We start from the raw sequence: 20,698 nt of genomic DNA on the forward strand, positions 1-20,698 counted from the left end.
CCCTTCCTCATCCCTCCCTCCACAGGAAGGTGTGTCCTTGGAGGTGCTTTCTTCAGTAACTGGGGCTAAAACATATTCCCTGATCTAGTCCTTCAGGTAATCAAAGGCCGCCGAAGGCCACACTTGGGGAAGGACTGGGAGTCACACTACACAGCTTGAAAGAGACTTGACCTGGGCCCCTGGCTGAACAAAGTGGCCCAGGCTCCCCTATGTGTCTCCTTAATGGAAGGGGGAAAACAAAACAAGACAAAACAGTAAACTGAGCTGCTGAACCAAATCGGAACTCTGTTCTCCTGGACTTTTCAACGTTGTAGGGATTTTCTGCTTTTTAAAGCAAATAACATTTCAAGAGGAGGGGGAGGAATGACATTATTCAGGGACATAAAAGTGCTGGGATCCAAAAAGCCAAAACAAATCTGAACATGGGAATGAGACAGCCCATGTTGTTTCTTGAAACTGAAGCCAACTGCATGCATGACTTGTCAAGAGTTCATTTATCAATGAAAAATAACTGATGGACGAGCTTCCTATAGGCACTCCCGTAATTCTCACGACCGCTCATGTCCTTTTAACCCACAAACACTATGAAAGAAGAGCTTGCTATAGACTGGAAGCTGCTTGACACACTCAAAAGGAAGGAGACGAGGGACAAGAGGCACAGAGAGAGGAGAACTCACACTTACCGAGTGGCCACAGAGCTAGATGCCACCTTCTGCTCCAAACCGGGGGAAGGGAAAGAATGGGAAGAGAACCAGAGGACAATGAGGGGACCGCAGCGGGCCCCAAAGATAATCTACTATCATGTTAAGCCACTTAGCCTAAGACAACCATGACCTGTTCTTCAGTCGGACCTATTTATAAGTATACTGAATTTACTCAAACCATGACTAAAAACCAACAGAAGAGGGGTGGAAAAAAAAGATTTAAAAACAAAAATGGAAAGACCCAAACAAAAGGCTGTGTGGCCTAGGTGGATCAAGCAGGACTTAGGGGATGGGGGCTCTGGGCCTGACAGTGCCACTTACTGGCTCTGCCCAGTTTGCCAAGTTAATTCCCTCCTCGGAGCCTCAGTTCCCTCATGAGTCAAATAGGATGCTGGGCCAGATAAGCTCCGTTTCTGACTAGTGAGACTCTAACTGTAGTCACGTATCAGCTGTGTGGCTTCAGCCAGGTCTTTATGCCTCTCTGGGCCTCAGTTTCCTCACGTGTCATAGGCAAATGGCAACTCTGGAGAGAGCATGAAAATCAATAGATTTGAAGGTACTGAATGAACTATAAGAAAGGACAGTAAGCTGATGATGCCTGTCCTGGAACAACTGCTATGCTGGCCTTTCCAGTCCTACTCAGACCTGACCTGCAGTTCAAGGTCCCAGGAAACTGGACAAGGGCAAAGGCCAAATCCTTACTTGCTGCCATCAAAGTGCCCTGGCTATGACCTCCCATAAAGCAGAGTCGGAGCAGGCCACAGGGACTCTTCCAATGGGTGGGACCGAGGTAGCGGGGAGGTGGTGTTGCAGAACCTGCCCCTCTCTTACATATCCATGGGGTGAGGATGGGGATGTATGCGTGATTGCATTTTCCGAGCTCAATCCTTATGCATACAGGGGCATCTTGGTGTCTTTCAGTGATGCTAACAACAACCTGATTTAGAGGAGTTTCTTGGAGAGCCAGGAAGTTAGCCAGTGACCAGTTTTGACATCTTCATCTTCTAGGACAACTCTCAGGACAAGAATCTCCTTTTCCTTTACAAAATGTTTATGAGCTCTCAGACTCTCCCTCTCCTGCAGGACAATCCACCCCCAGCCCAGGCTACAGACACAGCTTTCCTACCGGTGCAGCTCCAGTCACTCAGCAGGCAGGGAGAAGCATTCCTGTTGGTGTCTACAGCTCTCACAGAACCCCCAGAGACACTGCACAGAGGGAAGGTAATCTCTCAGCAGCTGGGCCTTGGAACACAGCTGCGAGGGCAGTGATCTCTTTATCTAGGAGGCCTGCAGGCTGGTGGCCCCAACACACCGATCTAAGACTATATCACACTGGGACATGACAGGTGATGCAAGAAGGTCCCAACAAGCTCTGTAAGAACTGCTATAGGCACGAGAGGCACCAGGTTGCCCATGTGCCACCCACTCATCAGAGGTCACATCCTAACCTCAGCTCACACTTCAGGACTTCCCCCTTCCTGATCTGACTGAGTCATATCTACCAACCTACAGGGTCTGTTGTAGAAATTAATCAGACAGGCTCATCAATCACATGGTAAGCCTTCCGCCTTCTCCCTTCTACCCCCACATCGCGCTGCAAGCTCCACCACACATTCGAGAATGCCATCATCTGCCAAAACAAAACTGGAGGGACTCTAAGCTGCCAGGCGGGTCTGTCATATGACAAGTATACCCGAGCTCTGTGGCACCTCTCAGGGTCAAACAGCCAAAGCTATCTACCTGACTCCTACTGCAGGGGAGGGTTCTGGAGGGCAGGATAAATTCTAGTAAGACTACTCCCACCACCAGCCACAGCACAATGGCGGGGGAGCCGCTGCATGTGTAACAACAGCCATCTGTCTATTCACAGATCAAAATAGCACCAGATTCTTGCCTCTTAAGGCAGAGAAAGAGATTTCTGCAAAGAAGGGCTTCACCGCCAGGCGCAGTGGCTCACGCCTATAATCCCTGCACTTGGGCAGGCTGACGCAGGTGAAATGCTTGAGCCCAAGAGTTCAAGACCAGCTGGGCAACATGGAGAAATCCCCATCTCTATAAAAAATTTAAAAAATAGCCAGGTATGGTGGCATACACCTGTGGTCCCAGCTACACAGGAGGCTGAGTAGGGAGCCAGGAAGGTCAAGGCTGCAGTGAGCTATGATAGCACCACTTCACTACTGCTTAAGTGACAGAGAAAGATGCTGTCTCACAAAAAAAAATAAAAAAAAAGAAGAAGAAAGAAGGAAGAAGAAGGAAGAAGACGAAGAAAGGCTTCATGAAGTCCTAATTCAAAGCTAAGTCCAGGCATTTGGCTTTAAATTACTTAGAACTGGCCACGGAATTAATCTAAGAAGTTTGGAGGAACAGCTGCTCAACGGGTCTTGAGCTCCTTCTTTATTTTTTGGCATGCCATGGGGGTGGGGGAACAGGAGAAGAAAGGGGCACCTCATTTGCAAACACTTGCCCCACTTCCTTCTAAGCACTCTGGATATGACAATCGGGCCTCCTGACTTAGGGCAAAGACCTGGGTGGAGGAGTGTTAAAGAGGAAATGACACAGCCAACCAGAGTCACCCGGCTTTAAAGCAAACACCTTGGGATGCCAAGGTGAACTCTTCTTGGCTTTTCGTTACAGATCTAAGCAAGAGTCAAAAGACTCTGGAAGAGTTAACCCAACTTCCAAAAATGAGTAATCATCTTCCTCGTTAGAAATGGCCCAGGCCCCAGAAACAAAGATTCATTCTATTGTTTGTCCGCAGCACACCCCAAAATGCTTGAAAGACTGCCAAGTACACCAGCTGCGGCTATAGCTGTCACTGTCCCCCTAGTGGAGCCATCTGAACCAGGCTTGGTTGTACTTCCCTTGCTCTCAGGAAGCTCATTCACTAAGTCAGCAGCAAAACTCTAAAGCCAGGCCTCTGAGCACTCCTCCATGCACCTCCCAAACCAAATGTGGACTGGCCTTCACCTTGCTGTGGAAAGGGGTTCTTCCCCAGTGTCATCTGGATGGAGTTCAAAAATGTGCAGGAGAAGGAAAAGTTACACATCAAAAAACCAACACGGCCGGGCGCAGTGGCTCACGCCTGTAATCCCAGCACTTTGGGAGGCCAAGGCAGGCAGATCACCTGAGGTAAGGAGTTCGAGACCAGCCTGGCCAATATGGTGAAACCCTGTCTCTACTAAAAATACAAAAATTAGCAGGGTGTGGTGGCAGGTGCCTGTAATCCCAGCTACTCGGGAGGCTGAGGCAGGAGAATTGCTTGAACCTGGGAGGTGGAGGTTGCAGTGAGCCGAGATCACGTCATTGCACTCCAGCCTGGGTGACAAAAGAGAGACTTCATCTGAAAAAAAAAAACAAAAAAACAAACCACCAACACTGGCCACCTCGATCAGGAGCAGACCCAAGGGAGGTGGCATAGATATGTTCTCAGACTTAAAAATAATAATAATACCAGCCTAGGCAATATAGTGAGACCTCGTCTTGACAAAAAATAAATTAGCCAGGCATGGTGGCATGTGCCTGCAGCCCCAGATACTCAGGAGGCGGAAGCAAGAGAATCACTTAGGCAAGCCAAGGCTGCAGTCAGCCATGATCACACCACTGCACTCCAGCCTGGGCAATAAAGTGAGGTCCTAGCTTCGAAAATAATTTTTTTTTAAGTCATAAAATGTAAAAACAAAAAAAGAAACCCTATCCGACTGAATAACTGGATGGGATCAGAATGGATGAAATTTAACAAGTACTGGTCAGAGGTTGACATTGAAGCACCAAAACCCAGTTTCCAGTGTGCTGGATGAACAGTTAACAGCCTGCTACCAGTCCTGACAAAAGCCTGCGTGGCAGGCAACTGTACTCATTCATTCAACAAACCCTTACTGAGTGACTACTTTGTGACTGCTGGGATGATGGTAGGGGCTGAAGACATGAACATACATAAGCCACAGTCCCCTCCCATGGAAGTGAAAACTATTAACAACTGATGGATGAGTGAAATAAAAACTAAATTAAAATGCACTAAAAGGCAGAGGGTATTATTAAAATATCTTGATAAAAATAGCATGATAAAATAACTGGGACCGCTAAAGTTCAGAAATCTGGGCCGGGTGCGGTGGCTCACACCTGTAATCCCAGCACTTTGGGAGGCCAAGACGGGCGGATGGCTTGAGCTCAGGAGTTCAAAACCAGCCTGGGAAACATGGCAAAATCCCATCTCTACCAAAAATACAAAAAAAATTAGCTGGGCATGGTGGTGCATGCCTGTGGACCCAGCTACTCGGGAGGTTGGGGTGGGAAGATCGCTTGAGTCCGAGAAGCGGAGATTGCAGTGAGTCTGGATCATGCTGCTGCAGTCCAGCCTGGAGGACAGAGTAAGAATCCATCTCAAAAAATAAAGTTCAGAAATCTGCATCACAACCTTCATGGGATGGGTGCAAAGTCACCCTGCAGTCTCTCCCTCCCACATCCTGGCAGGTCCCCTGCCTGGACAGACTCTTACTCGCTTCAATTATTAATAAATCAACAAACTACTGACTAGAACTGTGATGTTCACGAGGCCCAAGTCTAGCAAGTGCCGGAGGTGGCATCCACATCCACAAGGCCCCAGCATACAAGGCTGGCAGAGCCGCACTGCAGGCTTCAGTTCTGGCTGACCTTGTCCTGCAGGGTATGGCCTGAAGGTCACAGTCTGTAAGGGGGTCTCCCCAAGCGACGCCAACCACACCCCTGGGCGAACCTTGCTTCCAGAGACCACACTGGGCCAGGTCTCCTTTTGCAGAGCTTACTTATGGGAGACAGTAAAGGAGTAAGACAGCTTCCTCAAGACTCAGCAGAATCCAACTTAAAGTCGCTTGCCTTTCACAAGGGGGAACAAGTCAACCTCTAGAGACATGAGCGTAAAACATAACCTGCCCGTGTCCTCGTGCGGTTCTATCCTCCTTACTCACTCTCCCTGTGAACACGTGTGTGAGTGCCAAATCAGCCTGCCCTGCAGACTGTCCTACTCATGAGCAAAATAGTACATATCGTATTGTTAGGCACAGCCAAGATGGGAAGTGGCCTAACCGCCTAACAGGAAGGACAGGATAAATACACACTGCAACACCATGCAAAGGACGAAATGCAGCTTTCTAAGAGGCTACGAGAATATGTGGAAGCTTAAAAAATTTTGATCTCATAGAAGTAAAAAGCAGAACAGAGGAGACTAGAGGCTGGGAAGGGTAGGGGGAAGGCGGGGAACAGGAAGAGATTTGTTAAAGGATACAAAATTACAGCCAGATAGAAGGAGTACGTTCTAGTGTTCTATAGCACTGTAGGATGACCAGAGTTAACAATATTATGTAGTTTCAAATAGTTAGAAGAAAGATATTGAACACTCCTGACACAAAGAAATGATAAACGTTTGAGATGTTGAAAATGCTAATCACCCTGAGCCGATCATCATACATTATATGTGTCGCAACATCACTATGTACCCCATAAATAAGTACAATTATGTGTCAATTTAAATTTTAATTTTAAAAATTTAAAAAAAAAAAAGGCTTTGGGAGCCCAACACGTCCAAAGAGGAAACCATCTTCAGGTATAGTGCTAAGTAGAAAAGCAAAGATCAGAACAGTGGGTATATTAAGCTCCCACTTGGGTGAAACTAAATAAATAATTGTGCCAATAATACAGAAGTCCTGGAAGGATACAAAGGAAACTTAACATAAAAGCTGTCTTCAGGGAGGGGAAATGGGTAGCCGGGAACAGAGATGAGAGAAGACTCTTCAAGAAATGGCTTTTTGTATGTTTTCAATTTTGAACCAAACGAGATACTGACTTTCACAAGAAATAGGTAATACTTTCTAAAATCAAAAATATAAAAAATACTGTATTTTTATATACACATTTGTGTGTGTATATATCTGCATATTCTTGCACATGCATATGGAATATCTCTGAGAGGATAAACAAGAAAATGACAACAGGAGCTCCCCCCAGGAAGGAGGGAGACGTGTAGCTGGGGACAGGGATGAGGAAACTGCTTTTCACTGCTGAGTTTGTACACATGCATGTACTGCCTATTCTTAAAACATTCTGGAGTTCTCCAAATACCACATGCAGTTTCCTGCCTCCAGACCTCTGCTCATGCTGGTCTCTCAGGCTAGAACTTGCCACCCACTTCCCCTGCTCCCTGCTGCCCTCTCAGCCTCCAGACTCTCTAACCTCATCTTTTAGACTCAGCTCAGGTGTCACCACCTCCAGGAAGACCTCCACACCCCACACTGAGTCAGGTCACGCCCTCTGCCTCTGTGCAGAATGCAGAGCTTGAATCACAGGGCCATGAAATGAACCAGCGAGCTGCCACCCCCACAGACTGTGTGCTTCTGGAGGGCATGAGACCAGCCTCAGTCCCCTGAGTCCCCAGAACCTGGCACAAAGAGCTGCTCAGGAAATGTCTGCTGAAACAAAGAACACAATCACCACGTTAAGTCAAGTCTCAACATTCTTGGTGCCAGAGATACTGAAATCTGTCTTGCTTGCAGGGGGTTTCCGATAGTTATCAAAATGTTGTTAACACTAATTCAAAGCACAGCACCTCCTGATTCACGGAGGGGCTGGGCTCAAAAGTTTTCTGGGTTCCACAGTAGCAGAGCATAACAGAAAAACACAGTGACCAGCACAAAAACCCCTATATCTGATCATACTCACACCTCCTCAGGAACCTGAAAACACTCATCAGAGTTTCTGTGGGCGGGAGGGTGGCCAGCAGCCCTCTCACACCCAATCATGGGAAAACTGAGAGCCCAGGGCCCTGCCCTAACAGCTTTGTTTTCTGTGTTCTGCTTTTAGGAGGAAGAGTCTTGCTGCAGTCAGGGCCTGATGTGAGGCAGGCAGCACTTGCAGGGCGGGCCCTGGGCCAGGCAGAGCCTGGACAGCCCAGGCCTCTGCAGGAACCCCAGTGGGACAGGGAAGGCCAAGGTCCTGGGAGCCTCCACAGAGAGCAAAAAGGGTCAATGGGAAGATTATATACACATGTGACGCTGCGCTCCTTAGAACAGACTTTTACTCAGAAACAAAAAGTATTTCTAGGTGACTGTAGTTGAACCGGCAAATCTCATGTACTCCCTGTGCTGTGCTGCTCTCTGGACATTATTTCCTCCCGGTATCAGTCTCGTCCCAAGTCCAACACGCGCTAGGCCGGCTGTGCTAGGGACTGAGGGAAGAAGGCAGGTGATACATAACTAAGTTCACGCAAACAGCAAGTGTTCAATTAGGTTTCCCACAAGGCATAGTGTGTCATATGATAATAAATCCACAAGGGCAGAGAAGTGAGCCTGGAATTCCAAGTAGGGAGGTAAAGATCTGGGGAGATTTCCTAGAGGAAGCGGCACGAGTGTTGGGCAGGAGTTCAATGCCAGAGATGGGGTGAGGGTATTCTATTAGGATGCTGCTAAATGACATGTCTGACACTCCAGCAAGCTAGGGGGACGGGGCTGGGAGTGGAGGGCCCCTTCCCAGCTTTTGGTGGAAGGAGCCTCAGGATGCCCAGACAGGTCAGCTGCCACAACGTCGGCCAGTGCCAGCGCCAGCGCCCTCACAAGGCCCAGGCAGGGGGAGCTCTGCGCACCGGACAGCCACAAGCTGCCACCCTGCTCTCTGCCTCCCATCACTCTGCTTCTCCCCACCTCTCAGAGGTCTGCCCTCCCAGAGCTGTCCTGCCTGAATAGCAGGCAAACAAGCTGAGCTATGGGGGCGGGGTAGGGGGGCACAGGCTGGTGGTTTACTCAGCTGAACAAAGCCAGGTGACCCAGGGGATTCTAAGAGGTCATCCCAAACCTCCCTCTTTTGTAAATGGCAGCATAAAGGTAGGAAGCTGCAAAACGGTTATTTCCATCCCCCAATATACCAACAGCCCCAGCCGTGACCCAAGCAGCTCGCCCAGAATGCCCACAGACAATACAGTAATTGTGTTCTCCCTTGGGGAATGGGAGTGGCCACACACAGCCCCATACGAGAATGTCACGATCATCTCAGACTCCCGAGTTACAAATATGTGATCAAGGCATGTGCTGGGCACGCGCTTCCCACGTGTTTTCGTGGATATGAAAGCACAAGGGCCAATGTGCCCAGCTGCTGGGGGCTGGGAGCTGCAGAAGGCAGAGTACTGGGACAAGGAGAAAACCACACAGAAACGCTCCATTCAAAGCCATGACTGAGTTAGTGTCCCCTTGTTTCTGAGGAGCGAGAGTAGAAGGGGGAACACTCCTTGACAAAACAAAACTGTGAGGAAAACTTCAAGGCCAGGCAAAGCCAATGCCTGCCCGTCACCTCCCAGTGACTACATCTGGAGCTAAAGACACAAGACCCAGCAGTGATTTCAGGTTCACTCTGGACAACTAAAACCCCCAAATGAGAGGAAACCACCACTAAGCACTTAGATGTGAGCATGGCTGACTGTATGGACTTCAACGCACCATTTCCTGGCTCTGCGCCTGCTTCCCCAGATGGGTCCCAGGGTCTGTCACCTCCAGCAGCCCCGGCTGGGCTCAGGTGTCATCAGGGAAGGGAAAGAAAGGGTACAGCAGTTGATTCTGGACATGGTTAAGCACTCTACTTCCCACCACTGCACGGAGACACTGATTTCAGGGCACCTGAAACAAAGGGCGCCCAGCCTTGGACTGACGGCAGTGAGTGGGAAGCCTCGTGAAGCATTCCCGAGTACAGGGTAACCTGCTGTGTCCATGACAGCTCTGTCAGCTCGACCCAAATGCGGCCTGTCTTTGGTGAGAACGGGTAAAATCAACCTATCTGGGAAACCAAAAGCTCAAAACTCAAAATCGCCAAGGCTGCCTCCGTTAGTATCTGGGTTCCAGGTGGAGGGTGGAAACTGAGATGGACAGTGGATGGTGTGTGTTAGTGATAGAATTACCTAAAGGTAGGAAATAAATGTGTCTCCAACTATCACGGTGAGAGTGTGAGGACAGCTTCCATGAAGATGGCTGAACGGAAAACAAAACATCTCCGGGAATCTAGTCTCAAGTTTCCCAGAAAATAAGATGCAGTGGGAAAATGAAAGGAAAGACGAGCCTCATATGCCAGGCAGCCAAGACCCACACAGGCCAACCCACATCCTTGCTGGGGGGAACACTGGGGTACCTGGCACCTGCTTCAGCAATGTGCACTGGTTCTCCAAGCGTGGACCCGGATCAGTAGAGAATTGCCTGAGAACTCATTAGAAAGGCAAAGTTTCAGTCCCCGACCCCAGACAAACTGAATGAGGGGTGGGACCCAGCAATTGTGTTTAGTAAGCCCTCCAGGTTGAGTCCGGTGGTTCCTAAAGTTTGAAAAACACATTTTTAGTGGATTTGGTACCTAGAACCCTAGTAACTGGGAGGACAATTTTGCAGATGAGAAAATCAGGATCCATAAAAGTTGAGTTTCTTGCAAAAGCCATGAGGTCAGAATTGGACGGGTGGCCTACTATCCGCCCCCAGCATGTCCTCTGGCCAGGCCCTGGAAATCTAAATCTAGATCAAGATGATCCTCGGCCTTCAGGAGCTCCAACAGTCCCTAGAATGCACTGAAGGAGAACAGTGGCATCGTCAGAGCCTTGGCCTAGCAGAATCAGAGGCTGAACCAACCACCCAGGTGCACAATGCCCTGACCAGTAGGTGAGAAAGAGGCAGGTGAGGATGCCATGTTTCTGCTGCAAAGGAAAGGCATGGGAAGGGCTTTCAGGCAATGGATTAACAGGCTACATTTCTCAAATTCAGCAAACCATTTGGAATGACACCAAGAATCCCAAAGGTTGACTATGCGGTGAAATACGTGTGAGAATCAGAAGGAAACAAAAAGTCACAGAACAGCTGCCACAAGAAGAGATAAAAACAGGGTTGAGTGAAAAAGATAAATGATAGGAGGGATTGCTATTAGATATTTGAAGAAATACGAAGAGAACACCTCAATTCTTTGAAAAATACTAATTACCATCTGGCGAATCTTTGCTTTACTTCTACTTGCTGTATTGAGTCTCTGTCAAAAGAAAGAGCTGAGATACATGTTTCATCTACCCTAAGAAATTTCTGTCTAACACCAGAAGTTATCTACTTGGTACACAGCAGCTAGGCTGCCTGTCATGAAAATTTAAAAATTAAATCTTTATTTGTAAAAATTCCCTTGCAATATCTATTAAAATCCAGAAGGCACTTTTTATTTATTTAGTTACTTATTTATATTTGGAGACAGGGTCTCACTCTGTCACCCAGGCTGGAGTGCAGCGGCACGATCTTGGCTCACTGCAACCTCCGCCTCCCAGGCTCAAGCGATCCTCCCGTCTCAGCCTCCCAGCTGCTGGGACCACAGGTGCATGCCATAACACCCGGCTAATTTTTGTATTTTTAGTAGAGATGGGTTTTCTCTACGTTGACTAGGCTGGTCTCGAACTCCTGGGCTCAAGCGATCCGCCTGCCTCAGCCTCAGGAAGGCACTTTTAGATAAGAAGACTAAACTAGGTGAAGCACCTGAGTGATTGTGGGGGGAGGGGTGTGGGGGTACAAAATGAATCCCCAGGTCACCCAGCATCACAGGGCCATTCACAGGGTAGAAGGGCCCCTGGCCTGAGACTAGCTTCCAAGATTTAAGGGACATATTTGTACTTTCAGAGTTTTTATTAGTGCCCGGAGTACTGGCTTATCTTTGCAAGTTTACTAGCAGGTGGAACACGAGGTAGCAGGATTATGATGGCAATGACCTTGAGCACTGCAAACATCCTGGGCATTTCTACTAGTCACTGCCATTCACCATGGTTCTCCCTGTGCCAATAACCTGGAGAGCCAGAAAATCTGAATCTGCCTTCCCAATGTCTTATCCACTCCAGGGATCTCAAACTCAAATGCCTTCCAGGGCCAAGCAGGAAACATAAATGAGAGAAGCATGCTGCATAGGAACCGAGATGATGTGCAGAGAACATGCCTGGCCCACCATGGACGGCTCTGGCTACAGCTAACTGTGGTGGGCTGTTTGGGAAAGAAGATCCAGGCTACTATTAAAATTTACCTCCTGACTTGTTAAGAGAAACTGAAAGTCAGGACTTCTTTGCACAATCTCCTTTTTATGTTCTCAAGAAATTTAAAAACTTGTAAAGCATCATATGAGACAAACAAATCATGTCTGAGGACCACATCTGGCCCCCAGACCACCAGAGTGCAAACTCCGGTCTAAATGATGCTGACGATTCAGACCCCTGAAAACACTCAAACGACTAAGTTTCATCTTGGTTTGAAGATCACCATGGACTCGCTTGGCTTAGCGATCCAGTCACACATTCTCATCGGCACCACTCCCTGGCTCATTCGGTGAGTTAGCTGGAGGCCTGAAAATGCCTAGACAGCTCAGACTGTGTGAAATTTCATGCACAACAAAGCAGACCCATACAACTCCCAATCACAGACAGGAGAGGCCTGCCTTCCCACCCATGGACTTGGAGAGACAGTTGATCTGGTTCGTTCACTCAGCCTGGCCCCATGGGAGGCTGTGGCACCCATTCCATGGAGGAAACCGTGGCATTATCTGAAGTACAGCAGAGCCTGGGGTCTGCCCTGCCCCCACCAGGAGAGCTCCCTTCTGGCCTCGCCCACGAGGTGGGGTAGGGAAAGAGTTTCCATGCCAAATACTTCTAACACACGCAAGTAAACCCAGCAGATGGAAGAGACAATTCTGGATCCCTGACGCCTCCAGACTGCTGGCTTTGGTTGGGTCATCATGAAGAGAACAGCTGCTTCCTCAATCACGACTACCGCACAGAACAGAGGATTCTGTTTTGATGACTTCTATGCAAGATATAGAAACAAGAGGGGAGTTTCCTGCCTTTTATTTCAAAATAGCCCAGGACAAACGAAGACTTCTTGTACCATAACAACGCATTCAAAGGGAAAGCTTGATGGAGTTGGTTTTCTTAAATGTCACCCCACAGTGAGCAACCTACTTCTCTGCCCACAGGCAGTGATAAAAATGTCATCAGGGAACCCATGCCGAGGAGCAAGAGATTTCTCTTTGAAACAGCAACATGTGCACAATTGGGGACAAAACTAGGTGGTGAGGAGAAACTGGCTTTGGAGCAGAGGGACCTTGATTTTCAAGCCAGGCTCTAGCCCATCACAAGCCACACTCTCTCAGGGACATGGCTGAAGCTCAGCTCCTGCCCAGCGGGGCTAGTCACCCCCAGCTGGCTGTGCAATGAGCAGACGATGAGAGAACGTATGCAGAGTGCTTGGCACACAGTAGGTGCTCAGAAAACGCCAGCACTCTAAAAACAGATAATTTCCATTATAAATGTATTTGTGCCCGGGTTCTTTTGGGCACATGCAATTATTAGTCTCCCTGAGTGCTGGGACAGCAGTGAGAAACTTAGGGCAGAGCCTAATCTCGAATGATCTCACCCCTCCACTGGCTGAAGAAGGAAGACACAGGACACCATTCCAGGAGTGGCTGGCTAGAGGCAAGCACAATGTCAAAGGTGGCAGTGGGATGGAGGGGGACACGTAATCAAGGCTGGCCTTCCAAGGCTATTCTTTTCCCTTTTAAAGCATGTGGGGAAAAAATTTTCCACGTACGACCTCTTAAACACAACTTCCTCCTTACCAGCCACTTCTTTCATGCAACTATTCTAGAGCTAAGTTCATCAGGCTTACTTATCTGGTTTTCTTCCTTTTTCACTCTTGCCCAAGGTCCTGAAAAGTCCTCCTGGTATCTTATTCTTGCATTTTATAAAGGTTTCCATCCTGATTACAGAGGGAGTGGGCATTGTTTAAGGTGTGAAGATTCGTGCAGACTGTAACCATGTAAACCAAACATGGAGAAGCCAGCCATTCCTAACAGGAGCAATGGACTGGACTCCTGACTGTACAATGCATTTCAGAGACTCCAATGTAGACAGCCTGGACTACAACCAGCCCTCTGGTAACCAGCCACACAGCTCTTCTCCACACTCAGAGTCTATCAGCATGCACAAATGTGGGGGAGATGGGTCCAGCACCGATGCATTTATGCCTGGGTCTGATGAACTGGAGATCTACGCCCTCCATATTTGCCTTCACCCCTCAGAATGACTCTGCCCCTAGTTAGCTTCCAAAGAGATTCCTATTCAGAGCATTTGTGGACCAAGCAAGACAAGAGCTACAGTTCAGCCCAGCTCCAAGCTACTCAACACACGGCATCAGTGTTGGCAGTGGACAGCATTTTAAGGAGTAAGTCACGTGATACTAGCTAGCTGAGGGACCTGGAACTCACCTTCCTTCCTCATGCCACACAGTAGCCATCATTTTGAATGAATGAAGTAGTTCTTTATCTGATGCCCACGGAAAACATGGTCATTTCATCAGACCATGTATTTCCCATTCCAGCATGGTAGGAACAATGGTATAACCCATCAGGCCCAAATGGCCCAGAACAGAACAGGTATGAATACATAAAAATGGGATTTCTGCAGGACCCAGCAGGCAAACACACATGGGGCACTGGACATGGCAGAGCTGATGAGGCCAACGGCCCCAGTGAACCAGGAGCTGAGGTTACAGGCTGCAGAGGGGCATGGTGGGGGCCTGCCAATGGTCATAGGATTTAGGGACAGCCTCTTCACTCCAGGCCCAGGTTCCCTCTGCCACAGCAGACATTTCTCCATCACTTCAGAATCAACAAACTAATTTTCAATTCTGTGTTTTGGGAGCAGGAAGGTCCAGTGTCTTTTCTTTCAGCAGAATACCTCCCCTGCACTTTTGGTTCTCCCAGATTTGGATTCTCCCCACACTGGGACACAGTCTCGTGTGCTCCTACCTGATGGAACACTCTGCAATGACAGCAACGTTCTGGGTCTGTGCTGTCCAACGTGAGAGGTGACCACCGCATGCAGCTATTAAGCATGTGACACGTGGCTAGTGCAACCAAAGAACTGAAGTCTTCGTTTCATTTAGATTTAATTTAAATCGCCACATGAGGCTACAGCTAACATACTGAACAGCCCAGGTCCGGAGTGCAGAGTATTCATGTGGAGAAGAGGTCAGTACATTTTTTTTCTGTAAAGGGCCAGGCAATAAATATTTTAGGCTTTGTAGACCCTGTGGTCTATAAATTCTGCTGCTGTGGTGTGAAGGTAGCCACAGACATTACCTACACAAACGGATGTGGCTGTGTCCCAATAAAACTTTATTTACAAATGTAGGCAGTGAGCCAGATTTAGTCACCAGGCTATAGTTTGCCAATCCTAAAGTTGGGAGTTCAAACCCCAGAACTACTGCCCATGAGCTAAATGACCTTGGGCACTTTACCTTACAGAACCCTACATTCTTCATCTATAAAAAGGGAATAACAACAGCACTCACTTCTCAGAGTGGTTATATGAATTAACAGCGAAGCCTAACGCACAGTGGCATTCAAAAAGTACTTGTTGGGTGAATGAAAACGGGAAAGAACTGGGTGCTTGGACTCGCACTATCCTGTTTATTCCTCCTGCTCTGTTAAGTAGGCACTATTATTCCCAGTCCACAGATGAGAAAATCACAGCTCAGAGAAGTGAAGTGGCTGAACCAAAGTCAAAAGCCATCAAGAGGCAGCACTAGAACCCAGGGATCCTTTTCACTGGTTCTGTGCCCTACTCTTTGTTCTCTCAGGCTTTTCTAACTGACATCAGCCCTACCCAACATTCTGCCCAACTGTCTGGGCTCATCTGTACTGCCTTGTACTATAAGAGGCTCCATTTATAAAGGAAATTATTAAGACACACAAAATCAACCTTTTTTTTTTTCTTTTTAAGGAATCTCAGACGTTGAGCTCTACTAGTTCCTGTTCCAGACACTGTTCTGGAGCCCATCCCACCACCTACTGGTGGGGTTCCACTTCACTGGAACACCTCTCACAAGGCGGCTCCCTTCTAGCGTGCGGGATTCCAGTGAGGTGTGGCATGCTAGACTGCCACATGAAGTTTTGGCTGTGGCCCTTCCCCGCATCACCTCCAAAACTGTAAAATGCTTCCCCGACCTTGGAGACGGGGACCAGAGAGATGCTCCCTGCAGTTCTTCCCAGAGGTGTGGGGGCCTTCACATGGGCTGACGCAGCTCAAACATGAACTGAACGATGGCTTGTTTCTTCCTGCATTTGGCATGAAGACCCAGCTCCCTCCCAAGTCTTCTCCCTATCTCCTCCTGCCTATCTCCTCCTCCATGTCTGCCAGGATCAGCCCTGAGCAGAGGAGAGGGCAACCTGGGATTGCTGTCTTCTCTTCCAGGGCCCTAAGACACCAGTGGCTGTGACCACCATGCTGGCTCCAGTAGCAATCAGGGGGTAGGACAAAAATTGAGCCAAAGCTAAATCAGAGATGAGCAGCCAGCCACACAGGGAACAAGTGCCTGGGCTCCAGCTCTCGCCTGTGCCTACACTCAGGGCTAAAAATTCAGCCCTGTCTCCAACAGCGCCCAAAGCCTGGCCAGGCCAATGGCTGCCTCCCATAAGGGATTCTACCCTGGTTCCCCCAGGTTCCACTATCCACCCAGAAACCGGGCAGGATCAGCCACGCTCAGCCGTCGTCTTACAAGTGCAGGGGAAGGGCTTGGCCAGGCAGGAAGCTGGCAGACCCGGGGAGCTCCTCAGGTGAGCAGACGGACACCACCCTGGCCATGCTCCTCCATGGCAGAGGAGCACGCCACCACGCCATGTCTCAGAACAATGACTTCCTGAAATCATGTGTAACATATAAGGACTCACCTGAACCTCACACATGCTTTTAAAAATTGTTTTTTGGCCAGGGGCAGTGGCTCACACCTGTAATCCCAGCACTTTGGGAGGCCCAGGCGGGGGCATCACCTGAGGTCCGGAGTTCAAGACCAGTCTGGCCAACATGGTGAAACCCCGTCTCTACTAAAAATACAAAAATTAGCTGGGCATAGTGGCACACGCCCGTAGTCCCAGCTACTTGGGAGGCTGAGCTTGCAGTGAGCAGAGATCACGCCACTGCTGCACTCCAGCCTGGGTGACAGAGTGAGACTCCATCACAAAAAAAAAAAAAAAATCTTTTTTTCCCCAAAGCAAGTTAGAACTCATTTACCTGTGGACTATCACGTACTCTCCTGAGCTCAGGTGTCTGATCCCCTCTCTGCTCCTACTTCTGGTCATAACGCTCTTTCACTCCAGTTTGCTGCTCAACTTTTGGCCTATGCGGATGCAGCCAGGCCAGATCCTCTTTTACTTTCTTTTCTAACAGGTGAAGGCATGTGCTAACCTCCCCGGGAATGAGATGAACAGAGAGGTTTACTGTTAAAATCAAAACCATCTGTGGCTAACTTACTCACTTTCTTCTTCCCTTAGGAGTAAATGCAGATGAGCAAAACCCTACCAGCCTTGGAAAACACACCCCCCAAAGCTAAGATGGGCTGCTAACTGCAGTTCCACCTCCACCTCTGCACAGGTTCAGTATTTTTCTTAATTCTCCTCTTCTGGGCCCAGGTCACATGCCATACAGTCAACGGGGCCTGGAATCTGGGCTGGCATCTGAGGGCGGTGGAGGCCTCAGGCGCACTGGCCGCCAGGAGTCAGGTGACTCAGGCCTGCCATTCTCGAGTGTCTGTGTCAGCAGCTTCCCCCTGCCTTTGAGAACACTAGTGAGAACAGGCTATGACAGAGCCCAGGGGGCACCGAAGCTCCCTCTTCCATCGCACCAACACGGTTAGGTGCCTGTTTTTCCCTTTAAAGAAAAAAAAAGGTAGTTTTACACTGAATCAGACTGTTTCAACTCACACAACGCCAGAACTTTGACTTCTTTAGTTCCAGCGCAGCACAGACAAGAAGTTCTGGAAGCTCTTGGGAATCCCAAGTGCGCCTGCTAAATGCGAGAGTTTTGTCTAAAAATAAACAAAGACCACATCACTCTGGCCAAGGCGGCACTTGATGAAAATTCTCAGAGGCTAGTCTCATGCTTCTCCAGGAAGTTCACTCCAAGGTCAAAAGGCTGGGCCCCTGGGCAGTGTCACCCCGAAGATGGGCTTTCTCCCAGCCCTTCGCCCTTCCCTTTACTGCCATCCTGACCTAGATCAGCTCCGCTCCCCTCTGAAATCTACACTCGTCTCACTCAGGCTCCAGGTCTCCCAGATTCCCTGACATAGTCTCATGCTGCTATGACTGGGGACACCTGCTCTCCTGGTCTCGAATGTCTCCTCCTCCCCGTTCTTCATCTGTCTAAACTCCTGCTCATTCTTCAAGACTCAGGTCAGCTGTCACCCCCTCCAGGAAGCCTTCCCTGCCCTCCTCTCTTCAGCTCAGTTAGAGAGACCTTCTATGACTTCCAGAGGACGGTGTAACTCACCAGTACCTTGTGTAAACACACTTTCATTCATTTATTACACTGTGTCTAGCACATAGTAGAACCTCAATAAAAACCTGCAGTCTGACTGTCCATAATACGAGCTATGAGCTCCCTAAAATCAGAGATTCGGTAGATCCATCTCTGAATTCCTCAGGGCCTGACGACTTGTCTGACACACATAGTAGCTGTTACTCCACATTGATTGAACTGCACTGAGCCTGGGGGCCACCACCATGGCAGGTATGTTTTGTGCTCATCACAGGAACAGTGACACACCCAAGGAGGACACAGTGGGTGAGGATGACACGCTCCACCTGGCAGATGAGTTCTGTCACATCCATGAGACCGGAGGCAGCCGAGACACCTCAGAGACCTCCCTCATGCAGCCCTCGCTCACAAAGCTTCAGGATCTCATTGTCCTAGCAGGTCTGCTTCAAGGCCACCCATGCCCAGCCACCTTGGTGGGTCCTCTGGAAAGGACGCTCTAGGGCCAGCACCAGAGGGGAGGGGCTGTCACAGTCTGGAGTCAGGGCCCCCTCCCAGAACCTAGTAAACAGCATGAGTCTTCACACTCCATACAAAGGGGTCTCCCTCAAAGCTACCCAAAGTGCAGCAGGAAATCTCATGAGTCAAGACTGTCCATCCTGTTCACCCCACAGGATGCCAGCCAGCCCCAGACTCATGAGGCGCGATGCTCACCAGACCCAGGGAATAGGCTTGTCAGGAGTCAGAGGCCTGCATCAACAGAAGCCAGGCGGCACAGCCTGGACCCTTCCCTCTGTCCTCCAAGCCAAGGGCTCCTTTCAAAGCTTCAGCAAGCTTAGATGAGCTCTTGCTCCTGCAGACTGAGGTCAGGTTCAGGTGGCAAAGGGATCTAGAAGCAGCCGGAATCACACCGCAGGCCGAGCTGGGGGCAGGCGCTCCAGCTGCAACCACATAACCCGCACCCGGAAGACGCTGACTCCAGGTGTCCAAGGCAGCTCCCCCAACGTGAGAGGAAGAACAAAAAACAAAGATGCCCACTGCAAAGCACCTAAAGAGAATCCAGAAGGTGGTAAGTGGGCCCCTCACTCTCAGTCTAGGTAGGTATGCAGCCATTAATTCCTTGGTTTCCAAAGAATTCATTCACAGAAGTGTCGGTGGCAGCAGAGCCAAGACGGTGAGGCCACATCATGACCCATACATGCATTTAATGTTCTATGCTTAGGAGCAAAACTAAATCACTTTTGGTAAAAAAAGATTTCGTTTCCTAGAGAGAAAACTTAGAAGATTTCACCAGTCTCAACTCTTGGTAACAGACACACTGCAAACTAAACTGTAATGCATACTTTCAACTTTTCCTCCCGAAAAAAAACCCTACGCTATCTGAGAGAGGAAGATGCTGGAGGAGAAAAGGCTCTATCCGCCCCAGCCTGACCCGTCCAGCCAAGCCCAACTCCAGTTGAAGTCCCCTCTGCTCTGTCCTGTATCTTGTCACCACTGACTGACCTCCTCAGGGCAACCTGCCTGACTCATGTCCTTCCAGCCTCCCTTCAGTCCTCGCAACAGCACGCGCTTGCCACAGGCTGCGTGAGATACTCACTAATGTCTGGTGGGCTCTAAGTGTCCTCACGTGTGGTCTCACTCAGGGCCCCGAACCTATGGGCTGGGGGTGCTGTCAGCACTGCCATACTCCAGAAGAAGGAATGGGGGCCAGAGAGACAGTCGCCTGCTCAAAGGCACATGGCATGGCGGGCAAAGGGCAGACCTGGGATTTGAACCCAGGCTTCTGATTCCAAAGCTGAATGCTACTTTTGCCCTCGATGATACAGAATTGGGTTTCACCTAGACTCTGCTCAAAGTTCCTCTGTGACACCAAACAGTCCCATTCTTCCTGCAGCCACAAGAAGCACCTAGGTGGCATGCAGCCGACCATGGGCTTTGCAGCAGAACCCCTGCCTGCCCAGTCACACTCATCTCCTACCTGGCACTGCTCTGCAAGGCACTACGCCCATTGCAAGGGGCTTCTCAAACAAGCTCTAAACTGATCTTCCTAAAAACGCTGGGTGGCAGGACCAGCAAGGTGAGAAATCAGAGGCCCAGTGAGGGTTACAGGGCAAATTAGGTCCAGCAAGTAGGCAGTCTGTGCCCACTACCTTCCAGCCAGGAAACTGAATCATTTGACTGCCAAAGGGATTACAGGGGAGAGCGGTTCCTACGGCCTGGTCCCCAGGATCATGCCACAGAGGGGCTTCCCCGCATCCTGCACTCCTTCTGGAGACTCAAAACCACAGACCTCTTTTCCCCCGGGCTCAGGAGCCAGGCTCCTTCTCCTCACCCAGATCATGGAGACACCCAGCTGCAGAGAACTTAGTCTTTCCACTTCCAAACATGCAGAAAGAAGCTGCTCCCAGCCAGCGGACAGAACCTCCCTCTGCTCCCAGGCCCATGGCCAAGGCCAATGCCAGAGCAAGGGGAATTCCAGGCAGGGCCGAGGCCTCTCCCAGCTGGGCTTTGTCTGTCAGGGTGCTTCAGGATTCAGCCAGAGGGCAGCCTGGGAGGGAGGGTGGCCTCCACGGGGTGGGGGCAGGCAGCAGCAACTGGAACCTGCATAAGCCGCCTCTCCTGCACAAGGCACAGTCCAGCTGCCAGGACACACAGTGGCCCCAGACAGGACCTGTACAAA

General features: G+C 49.6%; 1 protein-coding gene across 2 annotated transcripts in view; it reads right to left on the minus strand.

The window, feature by feature from the left end:
* FAM53B (family with sequence similarity 53 member B) overlaps window positions 1–20,698 on the minus strand; it is a 126,309-nt gene that overhangs the window by 97,928 nt on the left and 7,683 nt on the right. Inside the window, exon 1 of one of the 2 annotated variants that reach the window (XM_063781196.1) lies at window positions 20,351–20,680. The exons of the other annotated variant lie outside the window; for it this stretch is intronic. The gene's annotated coding sequence lies outside the window, so the exon portion shown is untranslated. Of the gene's footprint in view, window positions 1–20,350; window positions 20,681–20,698 lie in introns of those variants that run through there. 2 annotated transcript variants of the gene reach the window in all.

Source organism: Pan troglodytes, chromosome 8 (assembly GCF_028858775.2).
Source record: "Pan troglodytes isolate AG18354 chromosome 8, NHGRI_mPanTro3-v2.0_pri, whole genome shotgun sequence".
NCBI lineage: Eukaryota > Metazoa > Chordata > Mammalia > Primates > Hominidae > Pan > Pan troglodytes.